This window comes from Stegastes partitus, unplaced genomic scaffold, assembly GCF_000690725.1.
Source record: "Stegastes partitus isolate 25-593 unplaced genomic scaffold, Stegastes_partitus-1.0.2 Scaffold1741, whole genome shotgun sequence".
NCBI lineage: Eukaryota > Metazoa > Chordata > Actinopteri > Pomacentridae > Stegastes > Stegastes partitus.
In genome coordinates this window covers 90,043-109,329 of record NW_007579472.1, presented here as the reverse complement: position 1 = coordinate 109,329, position 19,287 = coordinate 90,043, and the positions used below count along the sequence as shown (strand labels likewise).

The following is a 19,287-nucleotide window of genomic DNA, read 5'->3' as shown; positions in this document are numbered from 1 at the left end:
AAATAGTGAGGGAGAGAGTGGACAACCCTGCCTAGTGCCCCTCTGAAGAGAAAAACTTGGAGAGATTTGATCATTGGTTCTAACCGAAGCTCTTGGTGAGCTGTATAAAATCTTGATCCATGTTATAAATGAATTTCCAAATCCAAATTTTTGTAGTGTAGCGAAAAGAAATTTCCAATTTAACTGTGATGTTAAAAGACACTTTTTTTGCTCTTTGCAGAACTAAATAAGACTTCAAAAACTAAATGTGTAGTGGAGGACAGCTTCACTCTGTACCACGCTACATACGCACGCTCTGCGCACATATCTGTGCGTACACACTGATGATAAATGAGGCCCCAGGTTTTTTGAGAACGGGGGTGATGGCAGCAACTTTAAGGGTGTCAGGGACTGAGTGAGAGCAGAGTTAGGATCTGATGATGGCAGTAATGAGTGGAGAGAGGACAGGAAGGCAGGTCTTGATGAGCTTGGATGGGATGGGGTCCAGGGTGCAGGTGGGAGTCTTCATGCCGGTTTTGAGTTGGGAGAGTTTAGCAGGAGAAATGGGACAGAACTGAGATAAACGCTGCGCAATGGACGAGGGGGAGAGGCTGCTGTAGATAGTCTATTTTGGATTGAAAACATGTGAGGAAAGTCTCGTATTTATTGGATGTGAAGGATGACGCGGTGTTGTCATGGGGCTTCAGAAGGGAAGTGATGGTGGAGAACAGTGTCTTTGGGGTTGCTGGAGCCGGAGTGGATGATGTGTGAGTAATCGGTTGACTGGGCAGAGTTGAGGGCATCTCTGTACTTTTGGATGTGGTCTGTGCAGATTTGAAGATGTACTGTGAGTCCAGTTCTTCTGAAGTTGGCATTTCTCTGCCAGATTATTGTCAAGGATGCATTCATGGAGGGTGAGACTTTTGTTGGTGAGAGAGCAGGTGTTAAGCAGAGCCAGGTGAAAATGACATGCATCTAAAGGAGTGTGTGTGATACGGGGTAGTGAGTGCAGGTTGGTCAGATTCCTGTGTTGCTGTTTGTTGTGATGACGTAAACCAAGAGTGCGGCGGGACCAGATGGATGGAATGGAGTGCAGAGAGGTAGACAAACTGTCAACTAGAACCTCTGTGTGCAGAACGGTGGGTGTGGAATACAGGGCTTAAAGTGAAAAATAATCCTGAGCCTGAATTTGTTTTGCTTACGCCAATTAGTAAGATAGTAAAATATCTGCCTCCCCAAACGCAGACTACAGATTATAGTACTACCAAAGAAGGTCAATAGGTCATGGTAGGTACTCCATCTGACTGCAACATATTGTTTAGCAACCAATCAGTAAAAGACATAGAAAAAGGACATTGATTCACCTATTGTTAGGGGCAGGGCGTAGACTCGAGCACAGGACAACAGAGACACGGTGGACCAAAGCAGTTTAGCAATTTATTACACAATAAAGAGAATCCAAAAAAGATCATTTTCAAAAGGCTCAACCAACACCAGGTACAGACTGGCTAGGAAGAAAACAAATTGTAAATACTAATTCAAAGAGTTCAACTAAGTGCTGAGATGGAAAGACAGACTGAAAATAAAAGGGAGCTCAGGAAAATAATGCCGAGTACGCAATAAGAAAATAAAACTAAATTTGAACCAAGGGAGCTCAGACTAAAAAATGCTGAGAAACTAACAGAACACAAAAAGCTCAGACTAAGTACTGAAAGAAAATAAAACACTAAACAACTAACGAAAGGAGCTCAAAGCTAAATGCTGAGATGACAGACAGACTAAATAGAACTGGCGAAGATACTCTCAGACTGACAAAGAGCTGAACGAAAGGTGAACAGACTAGCTGGAAAAACTACTAAGCAATGACAGATTAAATGTACACACTAAATGCAGTTACTGAATAAACGGCAGACAGAGCGGTGGCGGCTTAACTGGCTCAATACAGACGGAGAGCAGCGAGCAACAGCTGGCGGCGGAGTGAACCGGAGAATGGCAGAAACCAGGAACCAGAGCAGACAGGTGTAGTGCCGAGTCCGGTAGTGGATAGGCGGCAGATGGCGAGAGATGAATCGTAATGAGTGGATGGTTGATGGTGGTGGTCAGCAGCAGATCCGGTTGGGTAGCAAAAAGTCAGGAGTTAAAACGAGCAAAACAAACTGACGGCTAGACAGATGCACAAGAAATACTAACTGCATGGTACGACAGTCTGGCGTTGGAGCATCGTCCGACCGCAGCTGAAATACCGGTTGCCAGAGAGGTTGCAGCTGACTCAAATGCTAAAGCTATGTTCTGATTCTCCATGAATCTAACAGTGTAGATAAAATGCAGGACTTTAACATTGGCTGGAAATCACAATATGGTTGAATTGAGCTGCTTGGCAGAGGTCTGCGCTCTCTGAGGGCTTTTCTAGTTTTTAAATACAATACTTTGTCAATATATATTCAATGAAAACACAAATCTTTGTAGCTCTTCAGAAAGACTTTTCTTGAATGCTGGTACTATATTATGTGTATTTATGTAACGAGCATGCTGATTTGACACAAACAGTTTTGACAAAGCATTTTTATCTTCAGCCAACTTTTTGCACAGATTAACGAGTGGCTGAGATATGGTGAACGACAAGTCATGTTCTGCAATGAACGTGCACATGCGTATTTTTAAATCACAAACCCGGTCAGTCATTGATGCCAGTACCTCAGCGGTGGCTGCTGCTCCCGGCAAACGAGGTGTGAGTTTCAGAGCAGACAGCAGCTCTGTGGCCGGGGTTTGACTCATGATCTGACAGCACTTTTTCGGTGCTAGTTGCGTATAGGAGTTTTTTTGAGCAGATGGTACAGAAGCAAGCACCCGACTCCTTTAGTTTTTTTGCACCAGCAACCAAAGGGCTTGCTGTCTCCACTTAAGCCAGTGGTTCTCAAATGTTTTCTGCCAGGCCCCCCTTCAGAGGACAAAAATCTTTCACGCTCCCCCTCTCCTTAAATAGTCATGAAATAAGCCAGTTTAAATTTACTGAAATTAAATATCATGAGCAGTCGAACAGTGCAGCAACAACTTGCTCAGTGATCAGCAAAAGTAATGGAGGAGGGTAGCCTTCAGTTTTGTGGTGATAGTCTCATCAGTCACTGTTGACACAGGTGGTAGAGCGGTTGTCCTCTGATTGTAAAGTTGCCGGTGTCCTTGGGCAAGACACTGAACCAATGTTGCTCCCAATGGCAGGCTAGCGCCTCTGTCGCCATTGGTGTATGAATGTGTGGGAATGAGAAAACATTGTAAAGCGCTTTTAGTGACGCTAAGGTAGAAAAGCGCTATACAAGTGTATGGCGTTATTTTTGTGCCTCATTCACGTGCAATCAATGCGAAGTTTTGAGCACAAAAACATGTTTTTTGCAAGAACTTAGAATTATATTTTGTGTAAAAGTTACAATCAAGTGAAAAACAAAGCAGTTTGAGCGAACAATAATCAATATCGCGCTCAATAAATTATTTTTCATGTTTGCTAAATACACATAGGCGTGCATTAACAACATTTGTTCCTCAGTTTTCCCCATGTGCTCCCTCACAGTGTTTTTCGTCAGAGAGCTGGTAGACTGCTATCCACTCGCTTATACTCTCTCTCTCGCTCTCAGTCTTGCACTCCCTGTGCGCTCAACTCTGCCCATATGCTCTCTCAACATGATGCAGCATTACAATGTGCCACAAAGGCAACCAGTCAGGAGTCGGACAGGGCAAATTCTGATTGGCTGTCTCGGTATCCAATCGCATTATTACTGCAATATATATATATATATGTACGGCATCCCGGAAGCATTTAGCAGGTGACATACAAGAGAGGACAAAAGAATTGGTACACGTTTTCGGTGTCTAATTTTTGATACCGACTTTGCCATTGTTATAATAATAGTTAGTTTTGTGTTTGCATCTCTGTTTAGTTTCAAATTATTGTCCCTTGAGTCACCAGCAGTTGATTTGTCGCTAGCTGTCCTAGCTAGCATGCAGCCTGGCTGAATTATGTCAACTGACCAGCAACTGAGCAATGTGACACCACAGCCACATGTAAGTATTTACAAATTTTTTTTTCAGTTAAATCTGCTCAGTATTAGCATGGGAAATAATGATATATATCTAGTATATTGCTACCTTTTAAATCACAAAACTCATTATTAGAGTTGTATTATTCTGTAACTTTGTAAATAGCTAATTGGAGCCTTGTCATTTTCACAGGACCTGCTGAGACAGCAGTTGCTGGAGAGGCTTCTTTATAAACTGCAGTCTGCCCTAAATCAGCAACCGTTAAATTTAGATTATTTTGAGTTCCTGACTCGTCATGAGCTTATTCTATTTGATTCGTTCTCTGGACAGATAGGCAGCATATCAGAGATCACAGAAACCCTGAGAGACCTCTATCATGTTGTCCAGAGGGAAATTAGTGCAAGCTCTATGCCTACAGTAGAACAAGAGACAGAAGTTGGACCAGGGCCTGGACATCCCAAAATTGTGTTGGAGAGGGAAAAACTAAAGTGTTTGTTGGACACACATCTTCCAGTTGCCTGCATTGCAAAATGCCTTGGTGTCTCTAGAAGAACAATTTACAGGAGGATGCAAGAATTTGGCTTGTCTGTACGAGGATTATACAGCATAGTGACTGATGAAAAGCTTGACAACATAATCTCTGATGTTAAAGCTCAGATGCCAAACGCTGGATATCGAATGGTCCAAGGCCATTTAGTTTCAATGGGCATCCGTGTACAGTGGTGGAGAATGATGGCATCCATGCACCGTGTTGATGCTGCAGGGATCTTCTTGCGGATCACAGAACTAGGATGTGTTGTGTGAAGAAGTTATTCTGTGCGAGGCTCTCTCTCTTTGGTTCACATTGACACAAATCATAAACTCATAAGGTACAGTAAAATATCCTGTTTCTGCAATTACCTACAATTATTCAATTTTTCAATAGAATGTAAAGGTATGATAAAAGTGAAATCAATCAAGCAAGAACAGCCTTTGGTATATTTAAAAATTTCACCCCTTTTCAACAGGTATAATATTGTGGTGTTTGGTGGAGTGGATGGTAGTTCGAGGAAGGTAATATGTCAAAAGATATTTTCACAGTTCTTGTTCATGGTGTTAACACTTTCCTGAAAGTTTTAAATGTGTATGAAAGGTCATTAAATCTACATAGTACCATAGCTAACATAGAGACAAGCTCATAATCGCTTGCTTGAGGGTTTTTCTTTTTTTTTTTTTTTTAGAGGTTTACAAATTTTGAATATTTATTTCCAGTACTCCATATGAATATGCAGAGGGTAATTGTTAATATTTTGCTACCTCTTGAAAAAAAAGAAAAGCCAACAGTGAAAATAAATTGTGAATTTATTTTTGTAGATTCTGGATGTAGTAGCAGTAACCCAAAATTAGTAAAGTAAAACAAAATGAAATATTATATTTTAAGATTCTAAGTTGTTTAGCTGTATGCCATAATTCTCAAAACATTTCATAAGACATTTTGGTTTTGTAATGAGTCAAAAATATTTGAATACATTTTAAGTTATTTATGGGAGATTTTTAACTTTCTCAATATAATCTTTTTTTTTTTTTTTTTTAGATGCATTAGTGGTATGTCACATAAATAAATAAATAAATAAATGCCAAATGCAGTTCTTACTGTTTGTAGTTTTGCTGAACTAAACATTTAGGACCTTCCCATTATTTCTTTTCATGGCATAAAGTAAACACTGAGAGCTCCATTACAGTCCAGTACGGTACCTTAAAGTTCATGTAAAACTTCCTTCCTTTCTTACACTGTAGATCTTCTACTTGGATGTTGCGACAAACAACCGATCATCAACTGCATTCTCAATGTTTCTGAGAGCAACCCAGCTTCATGGCTTACCATCACGGTAATATGACTTGACAAACTGAAATAAGTTAGTTTTTTGCTGTATAACAAGTAGTTTTTCTAGCAGCCTGGTCATTAAATTTAATGTAAGTTTTAAATTTTCAATTTATCAATCAAAAGTAAACCCATATAATTTCATTCCAGGATAGAGCGACTTTGGCGTGACATCTGGGTTGCTGTCACAAGCAAATACCATGATGTTCTTCACTCTCTGGAGGAAGATGGTCTACTTGACATCTCTGATGTGGTTCACCTCTTTAGTGTGCACTCCATCTTTGTTCCAAGACTGCATGCAGACTTTGACTGCTTTCCTGAAGGATGGAACAATCATCCACTACGAACAGAGGGAAGTCTCAGTCCTGAACAGCTGTGGTGTATGGGACACCTTCAGGATATTGATGATGGGGAGAGACTTGAGGTACATGGTTAGAAAAATGGACTACTTACGTTATTTTTTTGTAGGTCAAAAAGGCCAAATATTTACAAAAAAAAAATTGTATGTATACAATTTCTATATGTTGAACTGCATTTTGAGGAAATTAATTCATCTGTTTTTGCAACATTTGTGTTTATTTCTGAAAAAAACTAAAACTAAACACTAGTTTACATACAAAATCTTGACCTGTAACATTTTTTTTCTTGTTCTGTAGGAACTCCAAGACCCAGGGATTGACTGGGAGAGTGCCATACTTCAGAGGGAAGACACTAACAGTGCCATAGTGGTTCCTGAAATATTGTGCCCACTTGAGGATGAAGCCCTGCAACAACTGCAAAGAACTGTTAACCCTCTTGAACATTCCGAGTCCCATGGTCGTGACTTGTACATACAAGTCTTGCACTTTCTGTCAAACCAACATGATACTCAAACATGAACATGTGAGCTAACTGCTGTATTTCCTAAAACAGAGTACTAAGTTTACTGGAGAACAAGCAAAGAGCTGTGTTAAACTGTGTGGAATCCCCCACCATATCTTATGACTTCACTCATGATTCTTTGAAAGTCAGTGAAAGTGCTGAGATGCTGTACTGGAAAAGTCACAGTTCGGGTGCATGCACTCACAATTGGGTAACAAACTAAATGTTCTCCAACCCGCTCTGAGGGGTCAAAGTTGCATGTTATTTTGAAAAATCTCTTTTCATCGAGGAGGATGGGGATGTGAGATTGGCCTGTCATCCACTGGAGCACGTGATGGACTGACAGACGTGCCACCTCACCAGCTGCATTGTTTGTCTCCTCTTCTGTAATGTTTCAAATAACCAAAGTTAAGCAAAAAAACAAAATAAGTTATTGTGGCTTGGTAAATAAATATCATCAAAAAAATCGAAATAGTGGTTTGAGTATTGACACTATACAGTGTGTATTGTACCTGACATTTCTATCTCCTGTAAGAAATCTTGGAGAAAGTTGATGATCTTTCTCTCAGTTCTCTCAATAGATGTCCCTTTTTCACTAAAATGTGGCTGGCAGTTCATCATGATGAAATCAGCATCAGGCTACGAAAAGAGTGCAGATTTAGTTGAACACAGACTACATACTTTAATGAAATGCATAAAAAAATGCAATTGAATGGTTGGACAATTTAAGAATAAAATATGTGGCAGTTAAAATTAATACTTTGATGATCTTCCCAGGAACAAACAGGGATCGGCAGGCTTCAGCATTTCCAGACATCTGCTCCAGCAGGCCATACAGTTCCAAGCCCTTTCTAAGCTGCTGCAGCATTGGAATCAGTCTTGTTGTAGAATGTAAGACAATTGCTCTTAAAAAACACACACACAAGAGAAACACTGGCTTGGAAAGTTGACAACTATTACAAAGAACTACATACTGAAGTACTGATCTTTTAAAACACCTACCGAATGACACTGTCTTTGCTGTCCAGTTTGATCTGGCTTGTGTATCCACAGCTTACAATGTCATCTGCTAACAACATTGGAGACTGGAAATCTGCAGCATCTTCAACCTGAAAAAGGGTGAAGTATAAAAAAGCAATAAAAAGTTTTATTCATACTCTGTTATGTTAAAGTTCAAACTGTTTACCTTGCTGATGAGTAGACAGGACTCTAGATCTGCCACATCCTCCTTAGACAGAGAGCTGAAGTCCACCTCTCCCATGCAGAGAAAGTTGTAGCACCACTCCCTCATTAAAGCAGGTGGTGGACCACCTTGTGCAAGGCTGACTGCCATTATTTCACCAACAACTCGATGTGGAAGATAGGAATTCTCTTTAAGACCGATATAAAGAAAATGGCTCTAATGTGTAAAGAAAAAAACTTGTATGATACTAACCTGAAGTTTTCATTATCAAGGTCTGTCAAAGAGTACTTGGGATTTTTTTCCATTGACACCAGTTCCTTCAAAGAATCTGTTTCCAATACCTGAAATCATATCTAAAACATAAAAACAGATTCCAATTTTAGGCAGTTCACTTGGGTGTTCCATATCAAAACAAAACAGTTGAATATCAAACTTACCAGTCAAAAACTCTCTTCTCAGCACTCCTGTATCAATGCCCGCCTCTCCAATATACACCACCTTTAGAGCACTGATAGGAGATGCAGATTTTTTCCTTTTCCACTGAAGGATACCCCTCTCAGGAAGGTCATCTCTGTCCACGCACAATTTAAATTCTGTTGTGGTGTCAGCTTGGTTTTTAAGGAAGCATAATATATCTTCCATACTTTAAAAAGAACAGAAATACATGATTAAAAATGTGTCTGATATTAATTAATACAAGTGTCAAAACAAAAACTTTCCTTTTTGGTTTGAAAATTGGAGTTTGAGCAGGCATACTTGCACTGTAGTCATCTGCTGCAGCAGCGTGTCCACAGTCAAAGCTTTGTGGAAACAATACTATGTTTTAAGGGAAACAATTTCTTAAAGTAATACGAGTTGTAATAAAAAAACCCCCCAAAAACCCAGACTACCTCTCTCCACATTGGCTGGCGTGGACAGTGATCTCATCCTCTGGAAATTCTTTTAAACAAATTGGACACGCTTGGACCTGGAATTTGAAAAAAATATAAACAGTTACGATACCAGAGTAAACTAATTCTGAACAATGAACTTTAATTATGTTCTAGATTTACCTTGCACCATAGATTTGTCTTGTTCTCCACAATACATAGCTCATCAGAAGACTGCAGATTTATATGAAAAAAAAATCTGTTAAATTGAACAATTTCTACTGTTTCATACTAGTTTCTTAAGCTAATTTAAAAACAAAAACAAAACTGTACTCTCACCTCATTGCCCATTTCATCAGAGGACAGTTTTCCTTTACATGTCTTAATGTGTACAGCAAGCATCTGTAATGGCATCACCTCATTACACTGGTAACAGGTCTTCTTTGGCATTTTTGAAAACTGCTGTGAGTCAGGAGGCAAGGAAGAGGTGTCCAATGTCTCCTGAAGAGGTACAATGTAAAAAGTGGCTTTGCCACCTGCTGACACAGCACGTAGAGCTTTTACAGAGTACCCCTCCGTTTCAGGTGGAATGACTGAGTTTTCGTCGACCACTGCCACCTTTATTCAAGAGAGGAGAATATTACATACTTAGAATATTTAGGTTTTTTTAAGTATAAAACACTGCAATCTGTGGTGGTTACAGCAAGTAATCAATGCACTATGGAAGTGTATGTATGGGAAAAATAAGAAGGACAACAGTATCTGCAAAACACACAATATAAAACTCAATGAAATGATTAAAATCTTACTAGCCTGTTGCCTTATGCAAGAGCCATCCTCCACAAAGATCCCCCATTTTTGGAAATGTTTCAGCCAGGAGTCTTGAAATCTTATTTTTACGTAAAGTAAAAAGAAAAAAAGGGTGAGAGGGAAAGAAATATAATAATGCAATAACAAGGCTCAAGACTATGGCTTCAATAAGTTTAACAAAAAAAATAATAATTTCACTGGTAATTTGAACACTGACTGACAACTCTACCTCATTGTGGTCACCATCTTCAGGCAAAGATACTGTTTGTCTTCCCATGCCTGCTTGCAGAAGTTCAAGCTCTTCTGTTGGCAATGGTGTAAGTGATGTATTTTTTGGCAGGAGATAAAAAATAAAATATAAAAAATCGGTTAAGTTGGTTCACTGTTTCTGTCATTACATTAGCTGTTAGCTACAGTAAGGACTATGTTGGCTAACTCATGTCTCCCGCTAGCAAACATTTTTCTGGACTGGTCAGATAATGTTAAGTTTCATCAGAGGTATCACAACCAATTATGTGCTATTATAAAACTAGTTATATATCAATAACTCACCTGGCGCTGTGGTGTATTGCTGCCACCTTCTTCATTTGAGTCAGCCATGTCCATGGTCGCGTCATTCCGTCGTCCGATAGCTAGCTTGCGTCTCACCGCCTAGTTATGATTGGATACCGAGACAGCCAATCAGAATTTGCCCTGTCCGACTCCTGATTGGTTGCCTTTGTGGCAAACTGTAATGCTGTGTCATGTTGAGCGAGCATATGGGCAGAGTTGAGCGCACAGGGAGTGCAAGACTGAGAGCGAGAGAGAGAGAGTATAAGCGAGCGGATAGCAGTCTACCAGCTCTCTGAAGAAAAACACTGTAAGGGAACACATGGGGAAAACTGAGGAACAAATGTTGTTAATGCACGCCTATGTGTATTTAGCAAACATGAAAAATAATTTATTGAGCGCGATATTGATTATTGTTCGCTCAAACTGCTTTGTTTTTCGCTTGCTTGTAACTTTCACAAAATATAATTCTAAGTTCTTGCAAAAAACATGTTTTTGTGCTCAAAACTTCGCTTTGATTGCACGTGAATGAGGCGCAAAAATAACGCCATACAAGTGCAGTCCATTTACCATTTACCATATCAAGAGCAGTGGGGAGTATGAGAGCCTCAGCTATTGAATGTGGTTTCATGCGATTCTGTTACAGGTCACCAGACTAACTTTTCCAATGATGGCACTGGTGCTGCCAACTTTTTCATTGGTCACACCCGCTAATGATTGGGTCGCTCCACTCCCTTGTTTTGGTTCATCATTGCCACAGCAGTCCTTTTCTGACATCAGTCATTAACTGGACACAGGCTAAACAATTGCTGGAAGTGCCCATGGGTAGATGCCTCACATGCTGCTCCGGTAGATGCTACATTTTCCGATGTTCCCTACGTGCCTCACATGCTGCTCCGGTAGATTGTCTTTTCATGAACAGTCTTTTCTATATGGCGACTTTCTGTTACATTGATTCTGATTGGCTATCAGTGGGAATCCATAGATGTGAATAATCATCCAGTCATTAAATGAAATTAGCAATAATAATAATAATAATAATAATAATAATAATGATAATAATGATGGGGCTGCAGAGTGGCGCAGTTGGTAGCACTGTTGCCTCGCAGCAAGAAGGTTGCCGGTTCGCGTCCCGGTGGGGCACCGGAATCCTTCTGCGTGGAGTTTGCATGTTCTCCCCGTGCAGCGTGGGTTCTCTCCGGGTTCTCCAGCTTCCTCCCACAAGTCCAAAAACATGTTGAGGTTAATTGGTGATTCTAAATTGTCCGTACGTGTGAATGTGAGTGTGCTTGGTTGTCTGTCTCTAAGTGTGGCCCTGCGATAGACTGGCGACCTGTCCAGGGTGTCCCCTGCCTTTGCCCTAAGTCAGCTGGGATAGGCTCCAGTCCCCCCGTGATCCTAGTGAGGATTAAGCGTTGTATAGATAATGGATGGATGGATAATAATAATAATTGCGTACAGGGTTCTTGCCAGCGTCATAACAGAGTAATGGCCCGCTACGCTGCTGCCTGAAAAAGTTACGCTGCAAATTGGGCCGATACGTTGTTTCAGGGCTGCAAGGTGGCGCAGTTGGTTAGCACTGTTGTCTCGCAGCAAGAAGGTCGCCGGTTCGTATCCCAGTGGGGGCACCGGAATCCTTCTGCGTGGAGTTTGCATGTTCTCCCTGTGCAGCATGGGTTCTCTCCGGGTTCTCCGGCTTCCTCCCACAAGTCCAAAAACATGTTGAGGTTAATTGGTGATTCTAAATTGTCCGTACGTGTGAATGTGAGTGTGCTTGGTTGTCTGTCTCTAAGTGTGGCCCTGCGATAGACTGGCGACCTGTCCAGGGTGTCCCCTGCCTTTGCCCTAAGTCAGCTGGGATAGGCTCCAGTCCCCCCGTGATCCTAGTGAGGATTAAGCGTTGTATAGATAATGGATGGATGGATAATAATAATAATTGCGTACAGGGTTCTTGCCAGCGTCATAACAGAGTAATGGCCCGCTACGCTGCTGCCTGAAAAAGTTACGCTGCAAATTGGGCCGATACGTTGTTTCAGGGCTGCAAGGTGGCGCAGTTGGTTAGCACTGTTGTCTCGCAGCAAGAAGGTCGCCGGTTCGTATCCCAGTGGGGGCACCGGAATCCTTCTGCGTGGAGTTTGCATGTTCTCCCCGTGCAGCGTGGGTTCTCTCCGGGTTCTCCGGCTTCCTCTGACACTGTCCAAAAACATGTTGAGGTTAACTGGTGATTCTAAATTGTCCGTAGGTGTGAATGAGAATGTGCTTGGTTGTCTGTCTCTAAGTGTAGCCCTGCGATAGACTGGCGACTTGTCCAGGGTGTCCCCTGCCTTCGCCCTAAGTCGGCTGGAATAGCCCCCCCGTGACCCCAGTGAGGATTAAGCGGTGTACAGATAATGGATGGATGGATGTATGTTGTTTTCGAGGGGACACCCCCCGACGTCGGTGACTTCTCAACCAAGCCCAGCGTCATTTACTTTTAATTCCTGTATCGATGAGGAGAACTTCCTCGCCTTCAAGAATCTGTTCTCCAAGCTCCTGATATCAGTGTACAGAACTCCCTGAAACTCACGTGAAACTCCAGTATGGATTCAACTGCAGCTGGATCTCAATGTCTTTCAAAGACCCGGCCCCACTCTATTTCCCATTGGCTAGTGATATTAGTTTGGTTGACATCAAAAGCTGCTTTTTTTTGTTTCCAGAGCCAAGCGCTGCACGCCGGAAATCCGACATGGTGCCACAATACTTTTAAGCCATGGGAATATTCCAGCTTTTTTGATGGTGTTCAGGCAGTCCAGAGGAAGGTGGTGGTTGAGGTGGAGGTTGGAGGCAGAGTCCAGCAGCAACCTGGTCTGATGGGTCTCAGCAGTGAGGGCAATGAGCAAACCATGATAATCCAGATGATGATCCAGGGTATGACAGCCGAAGTACGGTGCCGGTAGTCCCCGGAGTGGAGGAAAAAGGAACGATCAGTCTGGAGCTGGGTGGAGGTTGGACGATACGCCAGCTAGCCTGCTAGCTTGGAAATGAGCAAAGACAGCAGGTCTCACTGGCGATTCCTTTACATCGGAATCCAAACGTAGATATCCTTCGGAGCTAAAGAAGCTGGTGCTGCAGGATCGATAAGGTAAATTGGTTTCCTACCAGCAGAAGTCAGTTTGAACCTGACTATCAGCAGTTGGCACGTTAGTACAACCAGCTAACTAGCCCAAACAGGGCAGACTGCAAGATGAGTTCATGTAACTTCTCAGGAGAGCTGCTTTGAGAAGCAGGAGAGACGCAGTGTTCTTGGCTGGGAGTTGTGACTTCTGTTGGAATATTTAATTTTGTGAAAGCACTGTGTTATTCCACACCGGTATTGCCCCGTACAGGGCTACTGGTCCAGCTCTCCGTTACTAGGATTAAGTTCTAGCTGGCGACAGGCCCTTGACCTAATAGGATTCTATGGAACTGCTTAAGCTGGTGTCGAGGAAATTCGCCTAGCTTCTGACTGCCTTAATCCAGATGTCTACCCCGCTTCTTCTAATAGGCAACCCAACTAAGTAGCCTTAGTAGTTGAACCACCCACCAGACACGCCTCTTAGTGGCAGCTTTCCTCTTAATGGAATGAGCACTTGGTAAATTGCTAGGTTGGATTTTAGAGGTTTGGCACTACTAACCCCAGGGACATGTTTAAATATTCTATTTTACTTGCGACTTAGAATAACCGTTAAGAACCACTAAAAGATCATGTGCACACAATTGTCTAACTTTTTACTACCATCAGATACTTGAAATGACTCAATAAAATTTCAGTTCATATTGTCTTTAAATGCAAGATTAAATATTTATTGCATCTCTTTTAGCATGGGCAAAGCAACAGCAATTGATTGTTCACTCATAATTACTCACATTTTAGTTAAACCCGATTATTTTGAAAACAGTAATATAATCTGTGCTCAACTAAACTAAAATTAATAACAAAAATAGTTAATTTGAAGAGGGAGAGAGCCTAACAGCCCAGCTGGAACTGATCAACTCAGCTCCGTCTTGTCCTGAGCTAAGAGAGGCTCCCTACCAGCAGAGCAGAAACCTGGTACGGGGCACGGATGCGCAGGCGGAGTCCTCCAGTCAGGGGGAGACGAGGATTCGCAACTCCGATTAGAACTGCAGTCTGTTTTTGTATTCCAAGGGGTAAAGAAGTGAGGCCTGTTCTTCTGGCAGAACACAGAAAAAGGTTCTGCCACTCCTCTTCAATTCAATTCAATTCAATTCAATTTTATTTGTATAGCGCATATTTACAACAACAAGTCATCTCATAGCGCTTCACAAAGGCAGAAACAGAAACACCCAACAATCCAAAACATCTGGATTCCCTATAAGCTTCAGCAGTCCGCAAGCAGTCCACAACAGTGGGAAGGAACCTCTTCTGTTGCACTACAGTCCCATTGCAACTCCTTCAAAGTGCGCTCTGTCAATCGAAAAATGTGTGTAAGAGTCCCTCAAGCATCTCTCAATTTCCTGGTCAGAAGACATCCAAGTGTGTTCTCCGTCCAGAGTGATCTCCAGAGCGTTCTCCAGCACATTCTCCGACAAACATCTCTTCGTCTGTGGCTTTTATAGTATTTCTACAGCTCTCTCCCCCATACACATTGTCTGATTAGAACTAATGCACACTCATTACTACACACCAGTGATACACGCTGGATACACACATTCATTGTTACACACACATTTCCAGTAGATGTTTCGCCCTTTTACTTCTGAGTCATGAGGTGTTGCAGCCTTTAGTGCAACACACTAACTCCATCTTTGGTAACCGGAATGGACACAGTTTGGCAAACACAGGATGCTTAAGAGCCAAAGAGCCATCTGTTTACAAAAAGAGGAACCTCTGTTTATCTAAAGAGGATCCTTGGGCTACTTTAGCAATGGGCTCATCTTGCAATCATCCTGTGACTAACAGCCTCATATGACTTGTTCTGTATCACCCTGTTTTTAAGGACACTGTCCTCACTTCCTCCTTTAAACTCCTTATGAATTCTACTGGAAACCACCTAAACTTCTTGAATCCACTATAATGTTTAGAATCATCAGCTTAACCTTAACACTACTGATTATCTGGTTATACAATGCCTATTATAGAATCATTGTTTCAATCTAATCATATTATTTGTAGCACAGCAGATAATATTTTAAATCATAAAGTCTTTTATATTGCTTACTGCAGAGCCAAGGTTCTTTGTTAGTGGCTGTGTCTGGGATCTCAAAACCTTGACTCCACTTGACAACTGATAGCTCATAATTGACACTAGCGTCATTTAATGCATATTAATGTGTGAGTTGTGCTGATCTTAAGAAGGGGAAAGAAGAATACATTCAGGCCAGAGAGACCAAACTCAGAGAGGTTAAGCCAAGTCAGATAGAAGGAATGCACACACACACACACACACACACACACACACACACACACACACACACCTATCAGTGTATTGCACCCATAGACATACCATCCCCCTATAAACTAATAGTAATTAAGACAGAGGAAAAGTACTGACATACAGAGAGCGGGGATGTTTTGGGGGAAGTTTCTCTTTACAGGGTGTGGATGCTGTGAATTGGATGGATCAGATACCAAGAGATATGGACATATCTATGCACCAACAAAGGGAGAGCTAAGTTTAAACCATGGCTCCTCCTCAACCAGATAGCCATTCACGTTTCACTATTTAAATTAAATGTCTGTGTTTAGTAGCCAATCAACGTGCACTACACTGAATAAAATGTTTATGCTTACATGAGGCTGCATCCATTGCCTGGGAAGTGGGTGACAGAGTAACAGCTTGCTGACTGTGATTTTCTGAATCAGTAATGGATCCTTGATCAAGTAAAATATTCTACTGTAGAATAAATAACAGTAAATGAAAGAAGTAGTTTGTCTCCTATCTCAAAAGAACGAACACGCGTCAACACTTCTCACTCTGTAGACACTCAGATCTCAAGTTTTTTAAAGGTTAAGTTACCGTTTTTCAAAGTTAAATTAAGTTAAGTTGTGGGAGAGCAGCAGCAGCCAGTCGCACCAGCGCGCACCCCGCATGACTACAGCTGAAAATCTTAGTGGTGGTTATAGCTTTTCAGTTATGAGAGTTTGATCCTTTTCTTTGTTAACATCACAGTAAACTTTCTGTTTTGGACTGTGACAAAAAAATATCTGATTGTGTCATGTATGTGGTACCATGTAAGCTCATTAAGACTGAGTGATTGCATTACATTATTGAAAAAAAACTACTTTTCAAATCAGTGTGTTTGCTTCAGATTCAGAGCAGACAGGCCCATTCTATGGCTGTTCATCACAGAGCTTTTATTCCTTCTTTCTCTTATTGTCTGGCGCCCTGCCAGACTCTCTCTTATCTCTGTCTGCTATCTCCTCTGTCCCACACAAGCTGTTCGCCACAGCAGCTCGCACTCCTATACAAGGTGCCAAAAAGGACAAAAGCCACGCGAAAATTGGGAGAGGAGACAGCAATACACGTGTGAGACGAGACGAGTTTTTACTTCATGAAGGGTGAATACAATAAAATGTTCCAGAGGATTTGATCCGCAAAGTCCATCCAGATCTGCAAATCAAGATCAGACGTAGAGCTGCTTGGTGATATTACTTTTGGTGGCCTGCTTGCAATATTTTACATTGCATCTTGCTTTGTTCACAGCATATTTTGTTAGCTAAAATCTCAGACCATGTTGCCTCCTCTTTATCAGTTTCTGAACACATGCCTATCACAGTTGTCCTTGTGTTTAATGTTTAAGATATTTGAATGTCGAAGTCACTTTCGAGGGAGTTAAAGCAACAGTCTGCAGTAGTTTGCCACTTTTACTTTATTAAGCAACGGCTTTTAAGTATCCTCAAATTGCTCATGATCATTTTAATTACATGTTTGCACACTCTTCAGCAAACAGGTTTTCATTTAAATGAAGTGCTGCTGCAAATCTTTGTATTGTATAATGCGAAACAGAATGAGAGGCATTCCATGGCTAAGGTTCAGCTTTTTCCCCCCTTCAAAATAACTGAACAGTCCTTCAGTTTGTTCTCTCTCAGCCTGGAGAGATGCCTTTTTTTTTTTTTACTTCCATCAAAGCACCCAGAGGCAGTGTTGCTCTTCCTTTGCCTCCCCTCTCCCTGTGCAAGCGTGGGGCCGAGGGGACCGTGGTGGTGTGCTGATGAGCTGCAGCAACCGACCACAGGCAGCGTGGCATGCTGAAGCCCTATGTGTACCGTGGAAGCAACACTAACACAAGCCTAAGGAACCAATCACACACACTTGACAAGAGACTTTTGATACCGTACCCCCCAATATTGCAACAGTTCTAGAGGTAGCTGCAGTGTAAATTTTTAATCCAAGTTGTTTAAAGGCACAAAGGGGTTATTTGTTATAGCTAATGGTTTATCTGGACAGGTTTTATTGCACACAGTCAATCAGGAGTCTGCCACAGTGAGTTGCAGGCTGGAGCTTGGTCGTTGAAACGATGATGAAACTGGAAATCAGAAGCTAAGGCATGAGGAAGCTGCGAGTTAGACCGCCATAAAAACATTACAAAGCAAATTCAATAAGCAGACTACCAAGGGAGCAAGGCAAAACACACCGGCATGCAGCGGAGTGATGAACTGGGGATTAAATACTGCAGGTAGGGATCAGAATCAGAAATCAGAATCAGAAACAAATTTATTGCCAGGTATAGTTCTCACAATACAAGGAATTTGTTCTGGTGGGTTGGTGCAACAAAACAACAATAAATATACAGTAAACAATAAATATACAGTAAAATAAAGTAACTAAAATTAAAAAGAAAAATGCAATTGCGCACACAACTGTAATAGTGCAAAGAATCAAAATTTAATTTAAAGTTAAATAGGAATGGTAGTGTTATTTACAAAAATGTTGAGGATGCTGATATATTGTTATTTACATTTATACAGATATAGAGGGGGCAGGGGGTCAGTGGGGGTCCTGTGCATTGTTTTTGAGGCTGGTGGCAGACGGAAAGAAACTGTGGCTTGAGGTTCTGGTCCTGATGGACCGAAGCCTCCTGCCAGAGGGGAGTGTTTGACAGAGTTTGTGTCAAGGGTGGGAGGGGTCGGCCACAATCTTACCTGCACGCCTCACAGGCGTGGAGGCGTAAGAAAACAATAAACAGTAGATGACTCTCAGATGTGTCTGATGATTGCTCTTGAATAAGAACAGCAAGCCCAGGAACACAAATAGAAGACAAGTGGGGACAAACAAGGGACAAAAGTGGGAAAACATGTAGAAATACAATCATCATGGCACCAAAACATTATTTTAATGGAAACAAAACTTCTAAATATGTTACTGATGCACAGAGCTAAGTTATAGTGGTTTAAATCAACGAGCAGAGAGGGACATTGAATCAAAAAAATGGTCAAAACTGTTATACCAAAGTTATGGAAAGATATTCAGATTACAGATACATACACTCATGCTGCCTTTGAGGACCCCTCAAAGTACATTCCTAATGAACAAATACAGGTTTTCTCTGAACAAAGGACCAAATCTAAAACTCAAGCAGTTTTAAAAAAATATATATTTCAGCACAAACATCGATCCATAAACAACAAAGAGAGCAAAAAAGACACATTTTAATTGACAAAGACGCACCCACAAAACTCTTAATTGCAAGCTACGCCTTATTTACTTCGCTCTATTACAGATTAAAACGTCTATTTAAAAAAAAAAAAACAACTTTACAGTTACAAAGTCAGAGTCTGTACAACACAAGCACAGCTGATCAAGATGGTTTGTGTTAAATTCAGTCGCTTAATTATATTATGATTACAATCTAGCAAAGTCTTGATATCAGCCTCATATGTTGCCTTCTATTGAATCTGGTACAAAACAGCTCTGACAGATGCAGCTGCAGCTGTTAAGTTCTTCATGTAAAATAAAGAGGTGACTTTTCAAACTGACAAAATGAACCACAACAAACATTATGCTAAAGCAGATGCAAAAAACCCCCCAAAAAACACAGAAGTTCAATAAATGAACAATATAAATCAAATAAACAAGTCAGGGGTTCATACAGCGTACTACTTCCATTAAGCTGAAATACATTTGCAAGTTCAAACAGCTACCTAAGTAGTTTAACTAGTCGACAAA

At 41.3% G+C, this 19,287-nt stretch overlaps 1 long non-coding RNA gene and 2 pseudogenes across 1 annotated transcript; 1 reads left to right on the top strand and 2 right to left on the bottom strand.

The window, feature by feature from the left end:
• The first annotated feature begins 3,987 nt into the window (after positions 1–3,987).
• LOC103372354 (uncharacterized) lies at positions 3,988–6,096 on the top strand (annotated as a pseudogene).
• Positions 6,097–6,710: 614 nt separating this feature from the next.
• LOC103372353 (uncharacterized) lies at positions 6,711–10,198 on the bottom strand (annotated as a pseudogene).
• A 3,738-nt stretch (positions 10,199–13,936) lies between these two features.
• LOC103372352 (uncharacterized) lies at positions 13,937–14,822 on the bottom strand. The gene is made up of 2 exons (XR_520984.1): positions 14,539–14,822; positions 13,937–14,363 (listed from the first exon to the last, which is right to left on the bottom strand). It is a non-coding gene; the product is annotated as an uncharacterized LOC103372352 (long non-coding RNA).
• Between the last annotated feature and the right edge of the window lie 4,465 nt (positions 14,823–19,287).